At 38.0% G+C, this 21,715-nt stretch overlaps 2 long non-coding RNA genes and 1 pseudogene across 2 annotated transcripts; 1 reads left to right on the top strand and 2 right to left on the bottom strand.

Annotated features, from left to right (window-relative positions):
- Nucleotides 1-1,363: 1,363 nt before the first annotated feature.
- On the bottom strand, nt 1,364-18,953 carry LOC137174740 (zinc finger protein 729-like; annotated as a pseudogene).
- Nucleotides 6,119-6,424, bottom strand: LOC137174743 (uncharacterized). Its single transcript, XR_010925453.1, has 2 exons — nt 6,337-6,424; nt 6,119-6,246 (listed from the first exon to the last, which is right to left on the bottom strand). It is a non-coding gene; the product is annotated as an uncharacterized lncRNA (long non-coding RNA).
- On the top strand, nt 6,155-21,661 carry LOC137174742 (uncharacterized). Its single transcript, XR_010925452.1, has 2 exons — nt 6,155-6,258; nt 20,103-21,661. It is a non-coding gene; the product is annotated as an uncharacterized lncRNA (long non-coding RNA).
- The last annotated feature ends 54 nt before the right edge of the window (nt 21,662-21,715 follow it).

Below are 21,715 nucleotides of genomic sequence, written 5' to 3'. Positions count from 1 at the left end.
TGCTGTTTGCTGTTTTAGGCTGTGTTTTAAGCTGTTTCTAGGCGGCTCTTTTAGGCTGCTTGATGCTGGTTGCTGGTTCTTCCTGCTTTCTGCCATGCCAGTGGAAAGCTTGCAGTTTGCTAGTCTGAAGATGTGACTCAGAGCATCTTCTGAATCTGGAGTCATGAGTTGAGAATCAACCCTAGGAGAGCATGAGAGCATAAACCAGGAGCTCTCTTCCAGTGGAACCTTTTCAAAGCCGGACCGGCCGACTCACTCATTAATACCAGATCCAGACTCCAGCTCCTCACCTCAGCACATCGGACTCCATTCTCTGCAAGAAGCCACCTCAGGGAGCAAGCAAGTATTCGTACAAAACTTTCATCAACTTGCTTAAACCCTGGTGCTTTCATGATTTGTAACTTCAATTGGCAATTTAGAACTAAGCTGTTGTACCGTTGATCTGACTCACTGCTTCTCAGGCAACAGTCAGCTCATCTGTTTATCAGGTTTTTTCATACTCATAACTGCACAATAGATAACTCTGCATCATGCATTTCAGTCATTCACTAGCCATAGCCTTGTGTACCAGTTTCCCTTTTCCTCTTGTGTCTTGTTTGTAAAATGTTGAGGTGTTTAGTACTTGTAGCTGTAGTATTAGAAATGAGCGTATATGTAACTAAAGTGAACTTGTTTGTGTTTTCTTGTGCTTGCATCTCAGTGACTTGACCTTAAAAGACCTATACCCTTAAAAAACCATAATTAAGATAAATAACAATCACAATTCTAATTGACCTCTCTTGTGTGTCCAACAAGGAGGACTATTCCCCTATTATTATACCTACTCTAATATGAGTTATGTCACTGGACGAATAATTTCATGGTGGAGTTGTGCACAATAATAATTCATAATTCACGCCATAAAATCATTAAGATATTTGAGTGCACAAATTCCTACACCATTTTAATTGCACATTTGTTATTCAAATACATTATTTTAATTAAATCATAGGTTTTACCCCCTATACCACTCCCTAATAATCAACAAAAGAGCCCATCATGCCAAATACAGTCAAAGGCCTTTTTGAAATCTAAAAACCATGAATACATTTTATTTTTATTTTGGTACACGTGTGTTAAACACAGCACACATACATTAACCAATCTAACCCCTACTCCTACTCTAAAGGTCAGAGGTAATGTAACTCCCATGAACACTTTACACAGCACTCATGTTCCTGTCCAAAAGTTTTTTAAAATCTATTTTAAGTTCATCAATCTGTGCACTCAGTTTATGATTTTGTTTGCAGAGTAAGGAAACAAGAAGCTGTTGTTTTTTTATGAGCTAGCGCCACCAGCAGGAAACAAACATGACCAAAACAGATATCAAACAGCTGATTTATTCATCTGACTCATAGAATAATGTTTTAACAATGATTACATTTTAAAGGTTTTGAAATAAACAACAATGAAATGTAAACTCATTAAAGCTTCACTTGAACAGCTGAAGAAGAAGAAGTGAATATTTAAACAAGTCAAAAGAAAAACCTGTCAAACATCTGGTTGCAGAAAAAGCTCATGCTTGGTCCTAGCAGCTGTGGTTGCCATGACGACACATCATCATACAGTCTCTGCTGATGGAAAGCTCACAATTTTAAAAAACAGGATATGTGGTGGCTGTGATGGGAAACCTGCTGGGTCATCCATCACTGTAGGACTGATTAAAATACAGTTTGTATGGAATCCCAGTCTGACCTCTGACATCATTGGCACCAAAGACATCACAGCACTGAAGTGGCTCTGTGTTTAAACTTCCAATTAACATAATTAAAATAGTAATAATGAAAAAGAAAGTAATGACCTGTCTGCTTAATGGAAAGGCAAAGTCATGATGGAAGGATGAAAGATAAACTAATTTTTTGTTGTTTCCTAAAAGTTTGGGAAAAGTTTTTATTTGTCCTAACAGCGGAGGATGCTCTTTATTATGCATCATCACAAAACGTTAAGACACATTCAGATGAATTTCATTGGTATCAGCTTATTTTCAAATGCATTCATCTTAATCTTCCTTGTTGCTTAAAACAATTCTTTGTTTCGCTCTAATCAGATCCTCTTTATGAATCTCTTTGTCTCCTTGGGAGTTGGTAACAATTTATGTTTCAGGCTCTTTCTGATTGGAATAATTTACCTGTATTTGTTTGTTGTCATTAAGTGGTTGATTTAAATATGATTGTTCTCTTAACACAAATAGCACGTTTTCAAAATCTAATTACCATTAAATTAAATTCAATTGTCTGTAAAACCACCAAAAACAAATCCTGAATCCACCTTAAACTCATTTAAACTAGTTTCAAGCTTTCTTTGAGTTACTTTAAATGCTGTTACTTTTCCCCCATTGACGATGTTACGCTACTCACACTTTCAGCAATTCCATGACTTGGATCAACATGAAACTCAAGTTGAAAAATGAAAACGCTTCCAGGGTAGAAGTAATCTACAACCAAGCACTGAGCTTAAAAATTGGTCACATGGGCCGCTAATGGCAAAGACACTGATTCTAAAGTTACAGCTGGCAGACCTCAGTTTGTAGAGAAACTCAGGATAGAACAACACTGTTATTAAAGGCATGAAGAGACGGGGGACACCACTGATCTGCCTCTAAAACATGTTCAACACAATGTTGAGTGACTGCATCGGTGGGATTTTAAGGACCTACCATGAGCAAAATTTTTCCCACATTGTTCACACCAGTACGGCTTCTCTCCCGTGTGCATGCGTTGGTGCCGTTTTAGATTACTGTCTTGAGAGAAAGTTTTCCCACATTGCTCACACCAGTACGGCTTCTCTCCAGTGTGAATGCGTTGGTGCCTTTTTAGAGTACTGTCTGTAGTGAAAGTTCTCCCACATTGCTCACACCAGTATGGCTTCTCTCCAGTGTGAATGCGTTGGTGCCTTTTTAGATTACTGTCTGTAGTGAAAGTTCTCCCACAGTGTTCACACCAGTACGGCTTCTCTCCAGTGTGAATGCGTTGGTGGCTTATTAGATTACTGTCTTTAGTAAAAGTTTTCCCACATAGTTCACACCGGTACGGCTTCTCTCCAGTGTGGATACGTTGGTGGACTGTCAGATGACTGACTGTAGTGAAAGTGTTCCCACACTGCTCACAGCTGTACGGCTTTTCTCCAGTATGAATGTATTGGTGGCTTTTTAGATTACTGTATTCAGAGAAAGTTTTCCCACATTGTTCACACCGGTACGGCTTCTCTCCAGTGTGAATGCGTTGGTGGCTTTTTAGATGAGTGACTGTATTGAAAGCTTTCCCACACTGGTCACAGCTTGGACGTTTCTCTCCTGTATGAACTTTCTGATGAATCTTTAAATATTTCGATGTCGTGAAGGCTTTGTTACAGTGCTGACAGCAGTGATGTTTGAGTCTCTGTCTTCTTGTTTGTTTCTATGACAACAGACAAACACACAGAGTAAGAGAGAGAGAGAGAGATGACATGGTGGAGCGTGTGATCTAAAACCATAAATAGAGTTGCATTATGGTAAATGTAGGACCCAGAGACAATCTGTGAAACTTCACTTCTTCTTTCCCGTTTGTTTCATAATTTGTAATACATTTTTTCGTAATAAATACCTGCCCAATCATATTTAAGAGAAAGATGATTGACGTGGCTATCTGGCCAAGCTGACTTCACAATACTTACTCTCCCCCATGAGAAAACAATGCACTGCACTTTGCTTTTAGCTAGAATGAGAATTCAAATTAGCCTGATATGGTTTGAAAGTTACTGTGTTAAGCTAATTAGCAGACTTGGGTACACCATCCAAATCTGTATTAATCACGGAGTGGATAAGTAGCTCAAAAGTGTAGCATAGCAATGCCAATGCTAACCGTTTCATGTAAGTAAATGAAAGATGCCAAAGCACTTAGTTTCGTAGTCTGGAAGGTATAGTTCAATAAAAACAGATATGTGTGGTCTACTCTAGTCTGCTAGTTAGCCAATTAGTCAAGATAACTAGTAGACCACTGGGGTAATTGATAATAAGCTCAAAAGTATTGAATAGAAAAGCTAATGCTAACCATGTCATGTAAGTGCATGGAAGACGCTAAAATGATTAGCATCATACTCCGGGAGGTATAGTTAAATAAAAACACAGATTTGGGTGGTCTAACTTGTTTTGCTAGTTAGTCGATTAGTCAAGCTTTCTAACCAAGTAGGGTCTATTTGATAAATTTGGTATTTTATTCCATATCAGCAAAACATTTTACTGAATGAATAGAAAATTAAGTGGTACTTAAGCTGAAAGTGAACTGACAATCAAACGTGATCTGAACACGCCCAAGCAGTCCTGAGAAATTGTTTGAGCAGCCAAATGAGCTGTTTTTGAGCTAAGTTTTCTAATTAGTTATGAATGTTAATTTTCATTCAGATTTTTGTGGATGCTTAATGAGACACTCAACTTTGATATCATATATGTATTTTTGTGATTTTTTTGTCTTTTGTTGTGCGCCGCTCCCACAAGAGGCGGGCTTTTACACATATGATGTACTGCGCATGCGCTGTGAAGGGAACCGCAAAAGTCTTTGAACATAAAGTAAACATTACAGCATTATTTTCTAACTTTGTTAATATTACTCAACAAGGTGAGACCAGGAAAAACTGACGAGGCTGAAGTTGGCTTCCGATTCACAGCCTCCGATTGTAATTTTCCAGTCCACCTTAACAGTGGCATAACACCTGTAGATGGCGTTGTTCGGTCATTTTCGAGCTAATTCATGAAGTGAATAACGTAACAAATAGTGGGGAATAAAATGAGGATGATTAGTAGACTGTAATTGTCCTAATTTCTGATCATTTTAACTGTAGCATATTTTTCTTTTTGCCTTTACTCAGGGTAAACTGCTTTTCAGTCTTATTGCTATCTCTGCCTATTTGCTGTGGTCTTATCTGCTCAATATTAAAACGCCTAAACAAAGTAATACTCCAGTATGACAGGAGATGTCAAAGGGTATCACAATCCTGAGTTTCATTCATTTTTACTGTAGTATTTTCTCTTAATGATCTCAAACCCTTTGTGAAATTTGTGAAAATGCAAAAAAAGGCGATTTCACTGCTTTTTTTCCCCATCCAGACCACATTAGACCAGGTCCAGATCAAAAACCACTAGACTTTGACCTGTCAAACCTGGACTAGATTATCATGGAGACTCCAGAGACTCATTAAAACACAGTTTCGGATTTGTGAAACTTTTATTCTATTTGTGAAAATGCAAAAAGGGGCGATTTCACTGATTTTCTCCCATCCAGGCCACATTAGACCAGGTCCAGATCACAAACCACTATACTTAGACCTGTCAAAGCTGTGCATCGGAAGCCAACTTTCGTAGTCTTTACATCCGATGAACTCCGTGAACACAAAGCCTAGAACTGTTTTAGTTTCCTTTTCTTCAGACTTTCTTTCAAACAACAAAATGAGACACACGGACCCTCGGGACTCATCCTCGTGTCTTTAGGCTCGTTATGAAGCCGTTTAATCATGAAAGTGAGCATCAAGTGAGTTGCTAGATTTACGAGCCCCACTCGCATTTTACAGGCCCTTGCAATCGGGCTAGCCTTATTGTTGAACCATGCAAGTTTCAATCGTGTGCTTTGACTTTTATTAGTGGTGGTGCCCTTTGGTGTACATTTGGATAACAGATTTAAAAATATTTACCAGAACAGGAACCCCGGGATTCCACCGGGCGTTCCGGCTCCGACGCGGTTTTGCTCCGTCCTCTGCACAGCCCCCTATTCCACCGGGAGCGTGTCAGAAGCGGAGCGTCTTCTCTATGGGGAAGTCTTCCGCCGTTTAAAGTCAGTTGCACTCCTACTACAGTAATTACAACAGCTTAGTCAAGGCTGATAAAGTAACTTAAGGCTACCGTAGTTACTGCAGTAGCAGGGCAACTAAACTGCTCAAATTTAACTTGCTCAGCTTTCGTTGATTTGGTCATTTTCCTTGATTTTTGTGCTTCTACTGTGGTTAATTAGGCTACGTAGTTAAATGGTTTCTTTGTTCGTCTGTTTTAATTGCGTTTATTGTTGATATACGACTAGGACTCTGCACGGGGTGTTTCATTTTGAAAATTTACCGGATGCTCAATGCCGCTTCGGTGTCTGACTTCCTGCCCAGCTCGATCCGCTCTGTGCTGCTTGTCGCGGCCTCCGTAAGAACCAGTCTAGACACCCATCTTCAGCTCAGCGGAGCGGAGAGCTGCTTCTGAATTTAGGGGTAAGTCATCTAGATACAGCTGTACGTTCCTTACCAGTTGACATGAGGCCGGTTTTATACGAAGGCATGAACACTGACCTGTTCATTGGTGGTAGCACAGGGTGAGCCCGATTCTTCCATTTTAACGGGGTTTTTGGTAAGGTGCTCCAGGTTCTGGTTCTCCTCCATTCTGCTCTTGTGGTCGCCCTGAACGTAGAAATCCAGCAGGACTCTCTGACTGAGGGACTGCGTTCCTGTTCAGTTATAAATATCACCTCCGTGTTCTCGCGATCTCACAGCATCTCGCGGTCATTTGAATTTAGTTTGAGATGAACTGCATAGTTACCGTTACTAAGGTGGCGGATTAAAAAAAAAAAAAAAAAGAAAAGAAAAAATCAAAATGGCTCTTTGATTTCCTTCAGATAAATCATACTGGACTGCAGCTTTGGGACAAAAGAATAATACAGAATAATGAGGTAAAAGAAGTTTCTTATAAACTAATTTCTTAGAATACCCCCTGTAAAAACATATGTTGTAGAAAGATTTGAAGTTTAACAGCATGTAATGTGTTTTTTGTAATTCCTGCCCTGAAAAACGTGAATTTTGGAAACTTCCCGTGGACTAAAAAAATCTTAAAATGTGAATTTAAGGAATTTAAAGGACTTGCCTTCTACTCTAATGACACTAGAAATAATGAAATGGTTTAATGTGTCCTTTTATTTGACTGGGAAAACGTTTTACTCATAAAAGTAAATATTCAGCAAACAAACCGTCATTTATTTATTTAAAAAAACATCAGCTAAACACATCAGAAACCTATTGAAATAAAGTCAAAAGAACAATTCATACCTTAACATTTTATTTGTATTGCTTGTCTTTTCTATTCATGTATGAATGTTTATGAACACTTAAACTAGAATAAAAGTACAGAAGTATTTGTTGCAAAATATACTTAAAAAGTCAAAAGTGCTCATTATACAAACTGGTTTTCTAATATTTATTATTAGTGCTGATTCATTGCAGCATTTTAATATGGTGAATGCAGAACTAATTTTAAAGATTTATACTGTACAAGTATACAAGTATTTGTTACAAATTTCTTTACTGCGACAGAAAACGATCCTTTAATGTCACAGTGAAAACAGATCTATACAAAGTGATCTAAATTCATTACAAATATAAAGAATATATGTAAAATACATGTAGTGGGGTAGAAAATACAACATTTCCCTCTGAAATATGGTGCAGTAGAAGTAACAAAAATTAGAAATACTCAAGTAAAGTACTTTTAAATTGTAGTTAAATGCAGTACTTGAGTACATGTGCTTATTTACATTTGTGCACTGAAGCAGAACAATGAGGAGATGTGGACGACTCAGACTGTAATGATCTAAACCTGTTTACCATCTCTGCTGCTGAGTGAACAAAGATCAGAAAGATCAGGGACATTAAAGTCCAAGTGTGCTTCAAACAAAGTATTTATCAGTAAACAGTAAACTGAATTATTTGGACTGTTGATCAGACAAAACAAGACATATTTATATTTTCTGACATTTTATGAACAACTAATTTCCTCAAAACTTATAATACTGATAGTGAACTATGCTGACATTGTTCAGTGTCAGATTTAACAGGCTGTGCAGATCTCTGCAGCTTTATACCAGGATGTTCTTTTTTATGCACCATCACAAAATGTTGGACACATTCAGATGAATTTCATTGGCATCAGCTTATTTTCAAATACATTCATCTTAATTTTCCTTGTTATTTAAAACAATTCTATGTTTCGCTCTGATCAGATCCTCTTTATGATTCTCTTTGTCTCCTAGGAAGTTGTTGAAAAAGCGCTAATGTTTCAGGCTCTTTCTGATTGGAATAATTTAACTGTAAATATTGTTCGCTGTCATTAAGTGGTTGATTTAAAAATATTTTGTTCTCTTGAAACAAATTGCACGTTTTCAAAATCTAATTACTATTAAACTGAACTCAATCGTCTGAACAACCACCAGAACGAAATCCTGAATCCACCTTAAACTCATTTAAACTAATTTCAAGCTTTCTTTAAGTTACTTTAAATGCTGTTACTTTTTCCCCCATTAACAATGTTTCGCTACTCACATTTTCAGCAATTCTATGACTTGGATCAACATGAAACTAAAGTTGAAAAATGAAAAAACTCCCAGAGTAGAAGTGAGCTATGACCAATCACTGTGCTTAAAAATTGGTCACATGGGCCGCTAATGGCATAGATGCTGGTTCTTAAGTTAAAGTTGGCATCTCTCAGTTTGTAGAGAAACTCAGGATAAAACAACACCGTTATTAAAGGCATGAAGAGACGGGTGGACACCACTGATATGCCTCTAAAACATGTTCACCATGATGCTGAGTGACTGCATCTGTGTTTTTTTAAGGAACTACCATGAGTGAAAGTTTTCCCACATTGCTCACACTCGTACGGCTTCTCTCCAGTGTGAATGCGTTGGTGGCTTTTTAGCCATCTGTCTGTAGTGAAAGTTTTCCCACATTGTTCACAGTTGTATGGTTTCTCTCCAGTATGAATGCGTTAGTGGATTTTTAGATCACTGCCTGTAGTGAAAGTTTTCCCACATTGTTCACAGCTGTATGGTTTCTCTCCAGTATGAATGCATTGGTGCCGTTTTAGATTACCTTCTATAGTGAAAGTTTTCCCACATTCATCACAGTAGTGCGGTTTCTCTCCAGTGTGAATGCATTGGTGGATTTTTAGATGACTGCCTCTAGTGAAGAATTTCCCACATTGGTCACACCAGTACGGCTTCTCTCCAGTGTGAATGCGTTGGTGGATTTCTAGACCACTGCCTGTAGTGAAAGTTCTCCCACATTGCTCACAGCTGTATGGTTTCTCTCCAGTATGAATGCATTGGTGCCGTTTTAGATTACCTTCTATAGTGAAAGTTTTCCCACATTCGTCACAGTAGTGCGGTTTCTCTCCAGTGTGAATGCGTTGGTGGGTTTTTAGATGACTGCCTCTAGTGAAGAATTTCCCACATTGGTCACACCAGTACGGCTTCTCTCCAGTGTGAATGCGTTGGTGGATTTTTAGACCACTGCCTGTAGTGAAAGTTCTCCCACATTGCTCACAGCTGTACGGTTTCTCTCCGGTGTGAATGCATTGGTGGATTTTTAGACCACTGCCTGTAGTGAAAGTTCTTCCACATTGCTCACAGCTGTATGGTTTCTCTCCATTGTGAATGCGTTGGTGCCGTTTTAGATTACCGTCTGTAAAGTTCTCCCACATTTGTCACAGCTGTACGGCTTCTCTCCAGTGTGAATATGTTGGTGGATTTTTAGACTACTATCGTGAGAGAAAGTTTTCCCACATTTCTCACACCAGTACGGCTTCTCTCCAGTGTGAATACGTTGGTGGACTTTTAGATGACTGACTGTATTGAAAGCTTTCCCACACTGGTCACAGCTTGGACGTTTCTCTCCTGTATGAACTTTCTGATGAATCTTTAAATGTCTTGATGTCGTGAAGGCTTTGTCACAGTGCTGACAGCAGTGATGTTTGAGTCCTTTTCTTCCTGTTTGTTTCTATGACAACAGACAAACACACAGAGAAAGAGAGAGAGAGATGACATGGTGGAGCAAGTGATCTAAAACTATAAAATGTTACATTAATGGTAAATGTAGGACCCACAGTGTTTGAAGCTTGCCACAGACTAAGTCAGGATATCTAGACCTCTCCTGACCTTTGTGTAAACAGTATTAGTTTTTCCCCATTCAGTAAAATGAAATATGAACATTGACAGTAAAAAAATGAGAAAAACAAAACAATCAGACAATTGCAGACAGATTGATAAATAGATCTAGGACAGCTAACATCAGAATTTGAGTACATTTTTGCCATTTTTTTCTGGAGTGAAGTAGAGACGACTAATAAATGTAAAGCGCTGCAAATGGAGGAGTAAATGCCATCAATAATGAGATCCTACATAGTGTCCATACATGTCAACATTGGGCTTTGAAAATAACGGTGACTTTCTTGGACCCCACCTGACCATCATTTTTGAATTATGAAAAGGGTTTCCTCTCTTGGCTTTTTGTAGGTGTCTCATCCGTTTCGTTAAGGTAGAATTACTGAGGTCAACATTTTAACAGCTTAAGAAATCATCATGTTAATTAAAGCTGCAAGCAGCGATGAACGGGCCTTCGCACCCTTGCGCACGTCAGGGCGTGGCGAAGTTGAAGGGCTTCTGTCACAGGCATCTAGATGTTTTCAGACCTGGGCTGACAGGTCGGACTTAAACATGAAAAGTTTGGTGCAGACTGGAGCATTTACAATAAAGTTATAGCAACTTCTTCTGTCATGGCGAAACATCAAATCTCAACAGTGCGAGGATGAGAATTTTCTGCAGGGTGAGACATGTCTGCCTTGCTCACACCTGTGTCAAAATGATGCAAGTTTTGGGCCCATTCACTTGAATATCAATTAGGAAATTGAAAACTCTTGATGAGTTTGTGTGTAAAACAAATTAATTTCCTAACTGTCATCAAGTCTATTTTTAGAAAAGACTTTTAACCCACATGACCTGGTCAAAGTTTGATTGACATGTGTACTGTCAGGTGTGTAGAGACAATAAGTAACTGCAGCTGGACACAGAAAAATACTCATATATTTGAATGGAGAGTGTGAGTGAACCACTAGGTGCTTGGACCCTAATAAAGGAAAAACTGCAGTACAGAGCTACAAATTTTAGTTTTGATTGTATTTTTCTACAGCACTTCATCACTAAACTGTCACCCTCACTCCATTTTTTTCCCTTCCCCTCATAGGTCATCCCCACTACTGAATTATAAATATAAGACCTATAATTATTGTAAAATAAATGATAATAACACCAAACTCATACAAAGTTTGTATTTAATGTACTGTGTGTACATAGACCTTTCTGCTGTATCCTACAAAAATGAGCTGCATTCAACTCCCACACCAGTGGCGGCTGGTGACTCAAAAAATTGGGGAGAACAGGAGGAAAACCAACATACCGCATCAAACTATATCACTGTCACCCACATGATGAAATCGGAGGGGTGGGGGGAAATTTTATATGCCAATAAAACAATTTGCTTGAGTGGTGTAGAGGCTGCTTCTTTAAAAGACATTTAGCATTTAGGCAACATATTGTTTCTAAACAAAGAAGTGCTCATTTTAGCCATGGAGTGGTTCAGGATGTGTCATTTTACCAACAAAGTGAAATTCAAATTCAAATTTAATCTTTATTTAAGTAAATGAAAAGGAACAAAGACACAGAGTGTCATAGAAGAGAAGCAACAAACATCCTTGTATACCGCAACTGCTTTGACCGATCCCGTATATTTCACCGAACACCATTCTTTTCATCAGCCCAGTTTCTTTCAAATAATGGAAAAATAAATAAACAAACAACAATATTTCACTAAACACTAGTTTCTTTCATAATGGAATAGACTGCCTAAGCTGATCTCAAATACATTTTTCAGACTCAGTTGTTCCACCTCAAAGCTTCCCTCTTTTCCTCTAATGATTCTCGTTGTCTACAGTATTCTTGACAGTGACAAATTATATGCTGCACTGATTTCTCTATTTGAGTGCTCATATAATCATGACGGATGTTTGCCTATTAGCTAGAGTTTTACTTAGTTTGGTGTGTCCAACTCTCAGTCTTGTTAAAGTGCAATGTACGACATTCAGCCCCACTAGATGTTGCATTAGAGCAACAGCATCCCAGACAAAAACAAATGTACGTGTGGTTTATTTAATAAAGGAAAGAAGAAAGCGGCATCTGAACACACAGCTCACAAAACTGCGATCAAACTGTCAAACTAGGCAGTGCTGATCAAATATGGATCAAGATTCTGTTCCTCCTTTTTCATATTTTAGTGTACTCTTTAGCTGTAATATGAGAAACTTTGTGACCCGGCTGCAGGGAGGACAGAGAGGGTTACACATGCGCTAACATGCCGGCTCATTCATTACCATACACGCGCAACGGGACCGGCTTCCAGATCAAAGAACAGAGAAGCGTGGATAACAACACACATGGACGGAGTGTGACTTCATTCTCTGCTCAGGACACCACTACTTCACTATATCTTTACATAGCAAATATTTGTTTGCTGACATTTAGTGGGGCTAAATATCATGTTTATGCTTACTGAGCCCATTTCTGGCTGCACTGCATAAAAGGTGTCATCCTGTTTGCTGTATCCCAACTGTGCTGCCACTCTTCAATGATCTTTCTTTTGATTATTCCTTTTGCTTCAGATTTACTGAGTGTACTGATATCCACATAAATGTTATCATAAAATTCATATTTTCAAATATGCACAGCATTTCATATATCTGAATATCTATAGTCTCCCTACTGTGAGGTGTAAATGACTGCTGTGACATTAATGCAGAACACAAATCTGTACACAGAATAACCTTCTTACTTGTAACTCATCTATCCACTGTAATGCTGTTGCTAGTGCCATCCTCTCGACTGTGAAAACTGACAAATGATCCGATGTTCTTCTTTTAACAGAAAATTGTAAGGCCGGTATACTAAAAGCAAAACCTGTGCTCCCTGTGTTCAGATCCATCTGTATGGGACCGATAATGTACTTTTACTTAAGTAGGGTTTTCCATGCAGGACTTTTACTTGTAATTGAGTATTTTTACATTGCTGTATTGGTACTTTTACTTAGGTAAAGGATCTGAATACTTCTTCCAACACTACAGATATGTTTGAAACATGGACTACATGCCACCTGTTAGCAGCGCTTAAGGCACAGTGAAGCTTAGTATCTGACATTAACTAGAAATCCTGTTCAGGAACATTTAAGATGTCTGATTTCAGTTTGTCTTTTGTTGTGTGCGCTCCCGCGAAAGGCGGGATTTTACATACGATGTATTGCGCATGCGCCATGCGCTGCGCGGGGGACCGCAAACATAAAGAAAACATTACAATATTATTTTCTAACTTTGTTCATATTACTCGCAACAAGGTGAAACCAGGAAACACTCAGACTTTTGTAGTTTTTACGCCCGAAAACTCCATGAAAACAAAGCCTGGAAGTGTTTTAGTTTCCTTTTTTTCAGACTTTATTTCAAACAAGATTGAGACACACGGACCCTCAAGACTCATCCTCGTGTCTTTAGCCTCGTTACGAAGCCGTTTTATCATGAAATCATGAACACTGACCTGTTTATCGTTGGTAGTACACGGTGAGCTTGATTCTTCCCTTTTAACGGGGTTGTCGGTTAGGTGCTCCGGGTTCTGGTTCACCTCCATTCTGCTCTTGTGGTCTTGTGGCGTCTCGCGGTCATTTGAACTTCGTTTGAGATGAACTGAGCCTTCGCTAAGCCCCGCCCTGCATGGTTACCGTTACTAAGGTGGCGGATTTTTAAAAAAAAAAAAAACAAAAAACAAAAAACAAAAGGGCTCCTTGATTTCCTTCACATAAATTATACTAGACTGCAGCTTTGGGACAAATGAATAATAAAGAATAATGAAGTAAAAGAAGTTTCTTAATAAAATAAAAACCTAATTTCTCAGAATACACCCTGTAAAACATATATTGTAAAGAGATTTGAAGTTTAACAGGATGTAATGTGTGTTTTTTGTAATTCCTGCCCTAAAACACTTTGAATTTTGGAAACTTCTTGTGGACTAAAAAAAAAAAGTGAATTTAAAGGACTTACCTTCTACTCTACTGACACCAGAAATAATGAAATGGTTTAATGTCAGTCCTTTCATTTTACTGGGAAAATGTTTTATTCATTGAAATAAATATTCAGCAAACAAACCACTATTTATTTCAAAAATGAACTAAAAACATCAGAAACCTATTGGGTAAAAAAGTCAAAAGAACAATTCATACCTTAAGATTTAATTGTATTGCTTGTCTTTTCTATTAATTTATGAATGTTTATGTACACTTACATTAGAATGAAAGTACAGAAGTATTTGTTGCAAAGTGTACTTAAAATGTCAAAAGTACTCATGGATTTTCTAATATTTATTATATATTATTGGAATATTAGTACTGAGTCATTGCAGCATTTTACTATGGTGAATGCAGAGCTAATTTTAAAGATTTATACTGTTGCATAGTCTCAATTAGTGTTTTACATTTAAAATGTTAATCTGAAAAGTGGCTAAAGCTGTGAAAGAAATGCAGTGGAGTAAAAATACAATAACACAATACAATACATAGAATTTGTTACAAAATTTAAAGAACTAATAGTAAAAAGGAACTCATCCTAGAGAATGGCTCTACTCAGGGTTTTATTTTATATCTTTTATGGTTTATTGTTTTACAACATTGAATTAAAGGATATTCGATGTGGATTTTTTTTTTTACTGTGATCAACAGAAAAAGATCATTTAAGGACACAGTGAAAACAGATCTCTACAAAGTGATCTAAATTCATGACAAATGTAAAATACATGTAGTGGAGTAGAAAATACAACATTTCCATCTGAAATATGGTGCAGAAGTCACAAAAATTGGAAATACTCAAGTACCTTTAAATTGTAGTTAAATGCAGTACCTGAGTACATGCACTTATTTACATTTGAACACTGAAGCTGAACAATGAGGAGATGTGGACGACCCAGACTGTAATAATCTAAACCTGTTTACCGTCTCTGCTGCTGACTGAACAAAGATCAGAAAGATCAGGGACATTAAAGTCTAAGTGTGCTTCAAACAAAGTACTTGTCAGGTCGTCACACAGAGTCTGAAAACTCCTCTAACATTTCACACCTTTCTGACCTCACAGTCGTTGAATCCAACAATTCAACTATTTCTGGAACCTTTGAAGTTTTTCTGTGTCACATGACAGTAAACTGAATTATTTGGGGATTTTGGACTGTTGATCAGACAAAACAAGACATTTGAAGACGACACCTTAAACTGCAAGAAATAAACATTTTTCAGTATTTTCATATTTTCTTACATTTTATGAACAACTAGTTGCCTCAAAACCTATATTACTGATAGTGAACTATGCTGATATTGCTAAACATCAGATTTAACAGGCTGTGCAGATCTCTAGGATTTGTATCAGGATGTTTCTTTTTTATGCACCACCACAAAATGTTGGACATTTTCAGATGAATTTCATTGGCATCAGCTTATTTTCAAATGTATTTATTTGAACTTTCCTCGTTGCTTAAAACAATTCTATGTTTCGCTCTGATCAGATCCTCTTTATGATTCTCTTTGTCTCCTAGGAAGTTGTTGAAAAAGCGCTAATGTTTCAGGCTCTTTCTGATTGGAATAATTTAACTGTAAATATTGTTCGCTGTCATTAAGTGGTTGATTTAAAAATATTTTGTTCTCTTGAAACAAATTGCACATTTTCAAAATCTAATTACTATTAAACTGAACTCAATCGTCTGAACAACCACCTGAACGAAATCCTGAATCCACCTTAAACTCATTTAAACTAATTTCAAGCTTTCTTTAAGTTGCTTTAAATGCTGTTACTTTTCCCCCATTAACAATGTTACGCTACTCACACTTTCAGCAATTCTATGACTTGGATCAACATGAAACTCAAGTTGAAAAATGAAAAAACTCCCAGAGTAGAAGTGAGCTATGACCAATCACTGTGCTTAAACTTTGGTCACATGGGCCGCTAATGGCATAGATGCTGCTTCTTAAGTTAAAGTTGGCATCTCTCAGTTTGTAGAGAAACTCAGGATAGAACAACACCGTTATTAAAGGCATGAAGAGACGGGTGGACACCACTGATCTGCCTCTAAAACATGTTCAACACGATGCTGAGTGACTGCATCTGTGTTTTTTTAAGGAACTACCATGAGTGAAAATTTTCCCACATTGCCCACACCAGTACGGCTTCTCTCCAGTGTGAATGCGTTGGTGCCTTTTTAGAGTACTGTCTGTAGTGAAAGTTCTCCCACATCGTTCACACCAGTATGGCTGCTCTCCAGTGTGAATGCGTTGGTGGCTTTTTAGAGTGCTGTCTTGAGAGAAAGTTTTCCCACATTGTTCACACCAGTATGGCTTCTCTCCAGTGTGAATGCGTTGGTGCCTTTTTAGAGTACCGTCTTGAGAGAAAGTTTTCCCACATTGTTCACACCAGTAAGGCTTCTCTCCAGTGTGAATGCGTTGGTGGATTTTTAGAGTACTGTCTGTAGTGAAAGTTCTCCCGCATTGTTCACACCAGTATGGCTGCTCTCCAGTGTGAATGCGTTGGTGCCGTTTTAGAGTGCTTTCGTGAGAGAAAGTTTTCCCACATTGCCCACACCAGTACGGCTTCTCTCCAGTGTGAATGCGTTGGTGCCTTTTTAGAGTACTGTCTGTAGTGAAAGTTCTCCCACATTGTTCACACCAGTATGGCTGCTCTCCAGTGTGAATGCGTTGGTGCCTTTTTAGATTACTTTTTCTGGTGAAAGCTTTCCCACATTGCTCACAGTTGTACTGCTTCTCTCCAGTGTGAATGTGTCGATGGATATTTAGATGAGTGACTGTATTGAAAGTTTTCCCACATTGTTCACACCAGTATGGCTTCTCTCCAGTGTGAATGCATTGGTGCCTTTTTAGATTACCGTCTTGAGAGAAAGTTTTCCCACATTGTTCACACCAGTAAGGCTTCTCTCCAGTGTGAATGCGTTGGTGGATTTTTAGATGATTTTTTCCAGTGAAAGCTTTCCCACATTGCTCACAGCTGTATGGATTCTCTCCAGTGTGAATGCGTTGGTGCCTTTTTAGATTACTTTTTCTAGTGAAAGCTTTCCCACATTGCTCACAGTTGTACGGCTTCTCTCCAGTGTGAATGTGTCGATGGATATTTAGATGAGTGACTGTATTGAAAGTTTTCCCACATTGCTCACAGTTGTGCGGTTTCTCTCTAGTGTGAATACGTTGGTGGACTTTTAGATGAATGACTGTATTGAAAGCTTTCCCACACTGGTCACAGCTTGGACGTTTCTCTCCTGTATGAACTCTCTGATGAATCTTTAAATATTTCGATGTCGTGAAGGCTTTGTCACAGTGCTGACAGCAGTGATGTTTGAGTCTCTGTCTTCCTGTTTGTTTCTATGGCAACAGACAAACACACAGAGAAAGAGAGAGAGATGACATGGTGGAGCGAGTGATCTAAAACCATAAATAGAGTTGCATTATGGTAAATGTAGGACCCAGAGACAATCTGTGACACTTCACTTCTTCTTTCCCGTTTGTTTCATTGACAGCTGTACAGACTGGTGGAGCAGGTGGTGAATTGATGAATGATGAAAGCAGCTGAATGTAGCACGCAACTATTGCTTGTTTGATTTTGTCATTTGAAGTATGAATTGAATTTATTATTTGAAGTTTTGCACTTGGCAGTTTATCTTTGCAATCGTTTTTATATTTGTATTAAGTATTCATTTAACCTTTGTCTTAGTAGAGAGAGACAGTTCAGAGTAGTAAATGTTTACATTTGATTCAGTATGATTTTTTTTCCCTTGAGACCTTAAGTGTCTATTGCAGTCAAATGGAAAGAGTAACTAAAAACAGCAATCTAGAATCAGATCTATGTATGTATTGAACTGAGAACTGATTATGATTCAGAAATCGGTTGTGAATCAAATCGTGACCCTGATAATTGGAATCAAATTGAAATGTGAAATTTCCTGAATGGTGCACCTCTAATAACTATATCCCGCCTACTGTGAGGTGTAACTGACGGCAGTGACATTAATGCAGAAGACAAAACTGTACACAGAATAATCTTTTTACTTGTAACTCACCTGTACACTGTAATGCTGTTGCAACTACCATCCTGATGACTGTGAAAACTGACAAATGATCTGATGTCCTTCTTTAAACAGAAATGTGTAAGGCCGGTATACTAAAAGCAAAACCTGTGCTCCCTGTGTTCAGATCCATCTGTATGGGACCGATAATGTACTTTTACTTAAGTAGGGTTTTTCATGCAGGAGTTTTACTTGTAATTGAGTATTTTTACATTGCTGTATTGGTACTTTTACTTAGGTACAGGATCTCTATCCTTCTTCCAACATTGCAGATATGTTTGAAACATGGACTATCTACCACGTGTTAGCAGCGCTGAAGGCACAGTGAAGCTCAGTATCTGTCATTTACGAGAAATCCTGTTCAGAAACATTTAAAATGTCTTATTACAGTTTGTCTTTTGTTGTGCGCGCTCCCGCGAAAGGCGGGATTTTACTACGATGTACTGCGCGTGCGCAACGCGGGGGAACGTAAAAGTCCTCAAACCTAGAACATTATTTTCTAACTTTGTTCATATTACTCACAACAAGGTGAAACCAGAAAACACCGAGACCTTTTGTAGTTTTTACGCCCGACAAACTCCGTGAACACAAAGCCCGGAAGTGTTTTAGTTTTCTATTTTTTTCTTTCAAACAACAGAATGAGACACATGGACCCTCGTGACTCGTTCTCGTGTCTTTGGTCTCATCATGAAGTCATGAACACTGACCTGTTTATCGGTGGTAGCACAGGGTGATCCTGATTCTTCCCTTTTAACAGGGTTGTTGGTAAGGTGCTCTGGGTTCTGGTTCTCCTCCATTCTGCTCTTGTGGTGGCCCTGGACGTAGAAATTCAGCAGGACTGTCTCTGACTGAGGGACTGCTTCTCTGTCCAGTCAAAAATATCACCTCCGTGTTCTCGCGATATCACAGCGTCTCGCGGTCACTTGGAGCTCGTGTGAGATGAACTGAACCTTCGCTAAGCCCCGCCCTGCATAGTTACCGTTACTAAGGTGGCGGATTTTTAAAAAAATCAAAATGGCTTCTTTATTTCCTTCAGATAAATTATACTGGACTGCAGCGTTGGGACAAATGAATAATAAACAATAATGAGGTAAAAGACGTTTCTTATAAACTAATTTCTCAGAATACACCCTGTAAAAACATATGTTGCACAAAGATTTGAAGTTTAACAGCATGTAATGTGTGCTTTTTGTAATTCCTGACTTGGAAAAACTTGAATTTTGAAAACTTCCTGTGGACTAAAAAAACTTTTACTGTGAATTTAAAGAACTTAAAAGGACTTACCTTCTACTCTACTGACACTAGAAACAACAACATATTTAATATTTTACTCATAAAAGTAAATGTTCAGCAAACAAAACAACTATTTATTTATTTAAATAATGAACTAAAAACATCAGAAACTTATTGAAAAACAGTCAAAAGAACAATTCATACCTTAAAATGTTATTTGTATTGCTTGTCTTTTCTGTTAATGTATGAATGCTTATGTACACATACATTAGAATAAAAGTACAGAAATATCTGTTGCAAAATGTACTAAACATATCAAAAGTAAAAGTACTCATTATACAAAATGGTTTTCTAATATTTATTTTTCAGTAATAGATCCAATACTCCAAAACTTGAATATTAGTACTGATTCATTGCAGCATTTTAATATAGTGAATGCAGAGCTAATTTAAAAGATTTATACTGTTCCATAGTCTCAATTAATGTTTTACATTTAAAATATTGACCTGAAAAGCAGCTACAGCTGTGACATAAATTTAGTGGAGTAAAAATACAATAACACAATACAATAAAAAGTGTTTGTTACAAAATTGAAAGCTTTAAAAGTAAAAGTACTCATTCTTGAGAATGGCTCCACTCAGTGTTTCACTATATATCTTTTATAGTATTGCCTTCTTGCCTTCTCTTTCAGCTCATTCAGAGCCATCCCAAAATGTCCCGTGGAATTGATATTCAAGCCTAAATATGTCAAATGTTTTGTATGCTCAATTTATATATTTCCTAATGTGAATTTATTTTTCAGGGAATTGGTTTGTTTTTCAAGGGTCAATATTTTGGTCTTCTCCATTTTTACAGTTAGTGCCCATGCTTGACTGAACTTGTGGAGGATGTCCAGGCTCTGCTGTAAGGCGGAGACAAGAGAACCAGGTCATCAGCAAACATCAGACATTTGACCTCTGTGTCCTGCAGAATCACACCAGGAGCTGTGGATGTTTGCAGTTGTTCTGCAAATGTATTTATATATATGTTGAAGAAGGTTGGGCTCAAATTGCAGCCCTGTTTCACCCCATGATACTATTTGATGGCTCTTTTGTTTCCATTGTAGGATAAAGTCCCTGCATGTTTTGAAGGCAGACAGCACAAGCCTCAAACAACAGATGAGCTCTTTCTTCAACGCCCCAGGAATGCTGGCCAATAAAGTGAGAGTCCCAAATGACTCACTGACCAGACCATCTAAACAACCTCCTGTAAACAGAAAGGATCAGATAAGGAACCCCCATCTCCTGCATGGTCACCAAACCAGGCCACTGACCCAAACCATCTTTGATCCTTCAAGCTACAAGACCCAGCAAGATAGGAAGACCAATTCAAACCACGGTGTGAATTGATAGTACCATTTGGATAAAAGAACCCCACCATTGGTTATTATAACTCACCTCTAAGAGCCAGTCTCACATAGAGACGAACTGGCACCAACTTTAATCCCACTTGGATTTTGATTTTGAGGACTTGAGTGACCAAGCCAAGAACTGATCACTGGGCAAACCAGCATAAGGCACAAGACATGCTGCACAGTATGCCATGCCCCAGTGACATACAGACACTCACAGACATTTACCTGAACACACACACACCCTCAAATGGCATGGACCCCTGCCGTTTGCAGTCAGACCAAAGAGGATTAAAATACAGTTTGTATGGAATCCCAGTCTGACCTCTGACATCATTGGCACCAAAGACATCACAGCCTCCTTCAGCTCTCTCCAACCTCTTGTTTAGATTAAATTAATTAAAATGAAACCATAACCTCCTTGTTAGTGATTTCATGATGCGTTTGACTTCTTCAGTCTGAAGTGGCTCCGTGTTTAAACTTCCAATTAACATAATTAAAATAGTAATAATGAAAAAGAAAGTAATGACCTGTCTGCTTAATGGAAAGGCAAACTCATGATGGAAGGATGAAAGATAAACTTATTTTTTGTTGTTTCCTAAAAGTTTGGGAAGTTTTTATTTGTCCTAACAGCGGAGGATGCTCTTTATTATGCATCATCACAAAACGTTAAGACACATTCAGATGAATTTCATTGGCATCAGCTTATTTTCAAATGCATTCATCTTAATCTTCCTTGTTGCTTAAAACAATTCTTTGTTTCGCTCTAATCAGATCCTCTTTATGAAACTCTTTGTCTCCTTGGGAGTTGGTAACAATTTATGTTTCAGGCTCTTTCTGATTGGAATAATTAACCTGTATTTGTTCGTTCCTGTTCATCACATCCGTGTTCTCGCGACCTCACAGCATCTCGCGGTCATTTGAATTTAGTTTGAGATGAACTGCATAGTTACCGTTACTAAGGTGGCGGATTAAAAAAAAAAAAAAAGAAAAGAAAAAATCAAAATGGCTCTTTGATTTCCTTCAGATAAATCATACTGGACTGCAGCTTTGGGACAAAAGAATAATACAGAATAAT

This window comes from Thunnus thynnus, chromosome 22, assembly GCF_963924715.1.
Source record: "Thunnus thynnus chromosome 22, fThuThy2.1, whole genome shotgun sequence".
Lineage (NCBI taxonomy): Eukaryota > Metazoa > Chordata > Actinopteri > Scombriformes > Scombridae > Thunnus > Thunnus thynnus.
The sequence above is the reverse complement of the archived record's forward strand: the minus strand, read 5'-3'. Positions and strand labels throughout refer to the sequence as shown.